The following is a 6000-nucleotide window of genomic DNA, read 5'->3' as shown; positions in this document are numbered from 1 at the left end:
ATTGTTGTAAATCTATTCATATGAAATGTGCAGAATGGGCAAAACCATAGAGACAGAAAGTAGATTCATAGTTGTCTAGAACTAAAGAGTTAGGGAGACATGAGGAGGCCCTACACATGGGTACAGCTTTTTTTCTTATGGAGTGAGGAAAACTTCTGAAATTGCTTATGATGATAGCTGCACAACTACATGAATCTAGTCAAAGCCATTGAAATGTACCCCTTACATGGGCAAATTATTGGCAATATGAATTTTATCTCCAAAAATTAAAAATATGCATGTCCTAGTGATTTGACTTCTAGAAATGTTTTGTAAGAAAGTAAGTGCACAAGTGTTCAGGTGGAAGCATACATATTCAGCGTGCCACTGTTCAAAACAGCATAAAACTAACTAAATAAATATCCATCAATAGATTCAAATTGAACAAATTAAGATGCCCATACAATGAAATACTCAAAGTCATGCAAAATGATTACCTCGATATCTATGAATAAATGCAACTAAGTAGTAGGGAGGCAACTGTAGTGAGGTAGGGTAATAAAAGCATTCCACATGAGTTTAAAGACTATGTATTATGACATATCTATATATGTACATCTTTATATATGTAAACATACTGCTACTAGAGAAAAAGTGGGGAAGAAGTGTGAAGTTGAAGGCTCTAACGCAACTTTGTTAAAAACCAAAATGTGAAACCCAATGAGCTCCAAAGTAACCTCTCAAAGTTACATGGACCAGGGTAATGAGAGATCTCATATGTAGCTAGGAAGTACACACACAGACACACAAACACAGTCACATTTGCTCAAAGTCCTAATTAAGGAGGAATTTAGAAAAACAAAAACAAAAACAAAAAAACCTGGTGAAGAGAAGGAAAGAAAAAGATCGTAGCTCCTAGGCAGAGAAAGTAACTCTGCAGTGTAGAAGGAAACAACAAATGTGCCAAACTCACCGATAGCCACAGTGAATTAGACAGGTTTGGAAAGACAGAAGTGCTTTATCCTGCACAGTTTTGTCACACTAAGAATTTCATTTTAATCCAAGCAGCAGGGCAACAGCTAAAAGGTATTAGAGCAGTATGAAGCTATAACGAGAAGCAAGAGTGGATGGGAGGGAGTTGGTAGGCAGCAGTTAGGCATGGCTGGGGTGAACTGCAGATGAAAAGGTCTGGAGCTGGGAAACTCAATTTACAAATGGACCATGGCCAGGCCATATATTAAAATAGAATTCTGATCCCCCAACTCTGCCACAACTAGTCTGGGAAGCCAGCGACAACCTCTGCAACAATTGGCCTCACATGGTCAAGTTTTGGTCAATAAGTGTCAGCCGCCCTAATATTTGCCTCTCCTTCCCTTGATTCTAGTTCAAGGCCGTCCAGAGGAAGCCATACTTGTTGGCCAAACCAGTCACACAGGAAGCCTCACTTCCAGGCAACCCACCACCAACTTTCCCAGCCCAACGCCCTCCCATCACATTACACCTGCGGTTTCCTCTCACTCCCTGCACAGAGCGTTCACACCCCACACCCACCTTTGGTCCCCTGTCAAACACAGGTGATGGTGGCCAACCCCCTCGCTCCAGCAAGTTCTGAATAAATAGGCTTTGCTTGTCCTCATTTGGATGGTCTCCTCTCCTCCTGCAAAGTATTATCAATCAATGTAAAGGGGTATCTCAGGCTGAAGGAATGGCTGAGCCAGAGCAGGAGAGAGTGGAGAGGTACTCCACCATGTGCCTCCCAAGTAAGATAAAGCCTGCCTAGGAGCCATGGTTTGAGCTGGGAACTTAGAAGAAAATCATACATATGGTACCCTGGAATTTACAGTGGCGACTGAGCAGTCAATTTCAAACACTCAAGGATTTTAATTATAAATTGGCACAATTCTGCAGAACTGTAGGTACACTAACAAGATTTTGAGTGGCTCTGGTGATAGTTGCTTATAATTTTGTTAAGATCAGGCATGTTAGAATTCACCTCACATCTCGATATTATTGGTAGTGTGGAGAAAATTGTGATATTCGGTACCCCACACCACTATTAAAAAAAAAAAAAAAGTATCCTGGAGTTCCCGTCATGGCTCAGTGGTTAACGAATCTGACTAGGAACCATGAGGTTGCAGGTTCGATCCCTAGCCTTGCTCAGTGGGTTAAGGATCTGGTTTTGCCCTGAGCTGTGGTGTAGGTTGCAGATGCGGCTTGGATCCTGCATAGCTGTGGCTCTGGCATAGGCCAGTGGCTACAGCTCCAATTTGACCCCTAGCCAGGGAACCTCTAAATGCCATGGGAGTGGCCCTCAAAGGCAAAAAGACCAAAAAAAAAAAGTATCCAGTGTGAAATGTATTGAAGAAGTGATTATGTTTTTCTCAAGTCACCTAAAAAACAATAAATATTCTCTTGCTGTTATCTTCTCATGATATATACTTCAAATACATTACAGCTATGTAGTAATAAAATTACTCTGAAGTCACTAGGTAAGTGAATACATAAGTATGTGGATACGTAACTGAGAACAAACAAAGGAATGTATGCTGCAAAGATATTTTAGATTCCAAACAGGATAGACAGAAGCTGCTTTCACTAAATATCCACAAAAAGAATTATTACACACTCTGCAAGTAGAACTAAGTTTCCAAAGTGAAGAAAATTCAAATTAGGCTTAAGTCCATCATACACATATTTTGTATAGGGGGATATACATTTATTATAATATGTAAAACATGGCTATATTTTATTTCTTTGTATATTCAGATGTGATGTATATTACCATGAAGGCAATCAGGGTCTTTATTTTTCCTTGCTTTTTTCTTTTTAGGGTCCCATCTGAGGCATCTGGAAGTTCCCAGCCTTGGGGTCCAATTGGAGCTACAGCTGTCAGCCTACAGCACAGCATCATGGCAATGCCGGATCCCCGACCCACTGAGAAAGGCCAGGATCTGCATCCTCATGGATCATAGTCAGATTTGGTTCTTTGTTTTAACCTACTCCTGGAGAGTTAGAAGTGGGCTTTACTATATTTAAAACAGAAAAGCAGGCAAAGCTAATCGACACGATGGACATCGCCAAAGAGCTTACCCTTGGGAGGCTGGGGAAGGAGCAGTACCTGGAAGCGGACACAAGGGGGTGCTGGTTGTGTTCTAGTTCTTAACCTTGGTGCTGGGCTGTATGGGTGGGATGGGCTGGTTTAATTTGTGAAAATTCCTTAGGTGGTATCCTCATTGTGTCTTTCTGATATGTATTTATGAGAAGAATTCTTAAAGCCATCTACATTCTATGTCATTTGAAAACCCAGCAATTCTCTTGGCTTCTTTTAGGACAGAGGGGTGAAAAGCAGATGAAAGAGAGATCTCAAGGCTCAGTCTCCCCAAACTCTACGATTTTGTTCTTTTTGGAGCTGCACCTGAGGCATATGGAGGTTCCCAGGCTAGGGCTTGAATCAGAGAGCTGCAGCGGCCAGGGTACACCACAGCCACAGCAACTTGGGATCCAAGCCTTGTCTGCAACATCCACCAGAGCTCACGGTAACCATGCATCCTTAACCCATTGAGCCAAGTCCGGATACATGCTCATGGATACTAGTCAGATTTCTTACCATTGAGCCACAATGGGAAGTTCCAAAAGTATATTTTTTTTAATATGTAAAGCAATGCATAATCTTCCTGTCCCTTTTCACATCTGCCTTTCTGCCCCTTATATGGCTATGTCTCTTGTCCACCCTGACCACAGGGATACCCCCAGGGGGGCTTGCTCCAAGTAATCCAGGAACTCTTCCTGATGTCTTCATCTGGCTATTGGTGCCAGGGTGAAGGGTGCGGTTCTGAGTGCACAGACCCCTTCTTAGCGATGGCCAGGTAACCCAAAAGTCTTTCCCATCAAGAAGTAGAGTCAAGAGACCTGGCTTTGTCTCAGAGCTGTCACTAGCTCACTGGGTAACCTTGAGGCAAGTTCCTTGACTTTGCTTGGCCCTCTTCCCCATTCCCCACAAAAGTAGGTATTAGACTGGATGGTGTCTAGGGCCCTTTCCTAACAAGGCCAGGGATAGAACCAGCAAGTCTTCATGGTTACTAGTCAGATTGTTATTGGCTGAGCCATGATGGGAACTCCTGATTGTGTTTTTAATCTGAAATCTGAAATCAATTGCATTGACTATTTGGCTTTGCAGTATAGGGAAAACATACTTGCTTCATTACTTATTTATATAGAGAGACTATGAAAGAAGCTATTCATTGCTACTGATTTGATATAAGAGGCTTTAATGTTTATGAAAGTATTTGTTACTTTTAATAACACCCAATTAAACTCAAAAAAGAAGTTCTCATCATAACTCAGTGGTTAAAGATTCTGAATAGGAACCATGAGGTTGCAGGTTCTATCCCTGGCCTCAATCAGTCAGTTAAGGACCCAGTGTTGCCATGAGGTGTGGTGTAGGTCACAGACATGGCTGAGATCCTGCATTGCTGTGGCTCTGGCATAGGTCAGTGGCTACAGCTCTGATTAGACCCCTACCCTGGAAGCTCCATATGCCTCAGGTTCAGCCCTGGAAAACACAAAAAGACAAAAAATAAAATAAAATAAAATAAAAAGTCATACAAGAACATCTAAAATACTCATTGGGGAGCAAGATGGCAGAGGAGTAAGAGGTCACGCTCACCTTCCCCCACAAACACAACAAAAAACACATCTACATTTAAAATGACTGGCACAGAACATCAACTGCATGCTGGCAGAAGGACTTAAACCTCAAAATGGGCAGAAACTATAGGGGTGTGCTAAAGGGAATAAGGAGCTTGGCAAGAGTGAAGCCATCTTGCCGCCACCATCCATCTTGGTGAACTTAAGGTGACTCATGTGAGGGCTCTGAGAAGAACAAAGTCATTAGGACTTGGAAAACTCTGGACCCCAATTGTTCTAAGGAAATTCAGTAATAGCCAGATTGTGCTTGAGGTTAATCATTAAAGTGACAATATAAGGCATTCTTTAGAGCTATACACCTTCCTGTACCCTGCATGTAACTAGACATTAATGTAGCATGTTAGGCTCATAAGCAAGCACTATAAATGTATCCTCCCCCCTTTTGTCTGGGGTCTATGATTGGGAAGCAATTCCCTGGGGACCCACTGGCATAATAAAGCTGTTCTCCATCTTCCCTGACTGTCCTCTGAGGTGATTTCTGGGAGTTCTACAACAAAACTCTTGACATAACTGGGTAGAACAAAAGAAAAGAGAGAGAGAGAGAGAACTACTAATTGTAGTTCTTTTTATATGACAAAAGAAATGTTCATTTCTGAACCTATTTCCCAACATGTAGTCCTAAGAAAAGAAAGTTTGATTTCCTTTGAGTTTCTGTTCTATGCCTTTGATTCATTTGTATAAAGAGCTTCTTAGAATGGACAACTTAAAATTGACATTTAGAATTTGGAATGTGTCTCAAATATAGGAGTTCTCACCACTCTGCTAGACCTCACTTTGATGTTATTCCACTTGTGGTGGTGAGACAAGGAAATACAAAAACAGGGGGAATTTGAGGATATGATTATCCCAGAAGGACTTGTACTGATAATTAGTTGTTCCCAGGTTGCTCAATATGCCCTTAATCTGTATTTATGCAAAAAGTGTTAGCTCAGTGCCCAAAAGCTTTGATTATTTTACTGTATGTTAATTCCAGATCTGAAAGTTATACATTCACAAACTTGAGGCAGAATAGTAACTCAGGGTGTCAGTGCAGGAGCATGAGCTTCAATGCATTCTTTGATATGGCCATTGATTAACATTTATGGCCTAAGAGCTCCAGGGAGTAATGTCTCCACAGGCCTTGTTTCATTGTAAGAAATGCCCATTCCCCATAGACTTTGTTTACCATAGAAAACATGAATCTCTAGCCCACTCCTCAACTGATAAGAAAGGAATGAGAGGGGGAATTCCATTGTGGCTCAGTGGTTAAGAAATCCAACTAGGAACCATGAGGACACAGGTTCAATCCCTGGCCTCACTCAGCAGGTTAAGGAT

Source organism: Phacochoerus africanus, chromosome 10 (assembly GCF_016906955.1).
Source record: "Phacochoerus africanus isolate WHEZ1 chromosome 10, ROS_Pafr_v1, whole genome shotgun sequence".
Classification (NCBI taxonomy): Eukaryota; Metazoa; Chordata; class Mammalia; order Artiodactyla; family Suidae; genus Phacochoerus; species Phacochoerus africanus.
Note: the sequence above shows the minus strand (reverse complement) of the source record.